Here is a 1,724-nt window from a genome sequence, read left to right on the forward strand (position 1 = left end):
GGTCTAGACCACATTTGGGTCAAGTTTCGTGGAATTCTGAGAACGTTTGATACTAAGATGTTTTGCAGGATGTTTTTAAAGCAAGTTCGTTTTCCTTTTACACTAACTTGTAATTATAATTACGCTTAGCAAATTGACCACACAAATGCATGGGTCTAGACCACATTTGGGTCAAGTTTCGTGGAATTCTGAGAACGTTTGATACTAAGCTGTTTTGCACGATTTTTTTAAAGCAAGTTCGTTTCCCTTTTACACTAATTTGTAGTTATTATTATGCTTATCAACGACCCCCCCCCCCAAAAAAAAATTTTCTCGGTTGTGAACCACATTACAATTTAATATTAAGTCCCCAAAATAAAATGAAAAAAAGAAAATTAGAGGGGGGTCAAACTTCTTGAATGAAAAAAAAATACAATTCATTAGATTAATAAAATAATTGGAATCACTCTGAAGAGAGTCTCTGGCCCGACACTGCACAAATATGATCCAGGTATGTATTATCATATATGTGTGGATATATTGTGTATCGCGAAGAAAAAATGCGGATATAGTCGAATGGTAAAATTTCTCTTTGCCAAGGAGAAGATGCGGGTTCGATTCCCGCTATCCGCCCAAGATAAAGTCATTTTTTGAATATGCTAAAGGATTGGGTATAGTTGGTCGTGATAGTGTAGTGAGTCTACCCCCCCTTTTTCCCTTTCCTACCACCCCAAAAAGGGTAGTAATTAATTACTAGTTAACAGAGACAAACCTCAAATTTTTGGATAAAATATAAAATAAAAAAAGATGTTGCGGAGACAGGATTTGAACCCGTGACCTCAAGGTTATGAGCCTTGCGAGCTACCAAACTGCTCTACCCCGCGCCGAAGAGAAGAGGTCAAAACTAATAGCAAACAAGGATTGAATGTGCCCCTCTACCATATCTGTACAAATAGAATAGTACATTTATACAGAATGGTAAAGAGGCCCTTTATGATCATCGACCATCGAAATGAAATGAAAGGTTAATCCTTACCAACTTGATCTTGTTGCTCCTGGCAACAAACATGCATGAACCATTTCACGAAGTATGTGTCCGGATAGTCCAAAGTCTCGATAGTTAGCTCTCGGTCTTCCGGTCGAAAAACAACGGCGATGAAGGCGTGTAGGTGCACTATTCCGTGGTGGGGATTGTAACTTTCCCTAAATTTCCCATTTGTCACTCAATGATGGAACTTTGCTTATTTCTTTTTTTGAGGATCGACGAATCAAATGATATTTCTGTTCCAATTTTTGCCTCTTCTTCTCCCTCTGAATCAAACTTTTCCTTGCCATAATGGTTCAGGTCCTATTAGTATCCATGATACAAGTCGAATCCTAGATGTAGAAATATAAGAAGACGGGCCTTCTCTCCATCGAAAGAAATGAGATTATCGCGGATATAACACATTCAAAAATTAGCCAAATTTTCCTGATGTAGAGGCAATCAAGAAAGCCGCATAAGTGAATATATAACCTACAGAAAAATGGGCTAATCCAACCAATCTTGCTTGCACAATGGAAAGCGTCACAGGTTTATCTCTAGGGAAATATGAAATGCCTTTCTGGTATCTATATATATTCCCCGAACCCGTCTTTCAACAGATACAAACTAAGCCAAGGAAACCGAACCAGCTCCCTTATAGCAGAAGCAGGGGGCACCAATCCAGGGGAAGAGGGGAATCTCACTTTAAGAGTGCGAGTCC

At 38.9% G+C, this 1,724-nt stretch overlaps 1 non-coding gene across 1 annotated transcript; it reads right to left on the reverse strand.

Annotated features, from left to right (window-relative positions):
• TRNAM-CAU lies at nt 790-863 on the reverse strand. Its single transcript has one exon. It is a non-coding gene; the product is annotated as a tRNA-Met (tRNA).

This window comes from Sesamum indicum, linkage group LG9, assembly GCF_000512975.1.
Source record: "Sesamum indicum cultivar Zhongzhi No. 13 linkage group LG9, S_indicum_v1.0, whole genome shotgun sequence".
NCBI classification, from domain to species: Eukaryota; Viridiplantae; Streptophyta; class Magnoliopsida; order Lamiales; family Pedaliaceae; genus Sesamum; species Sesamum indicum.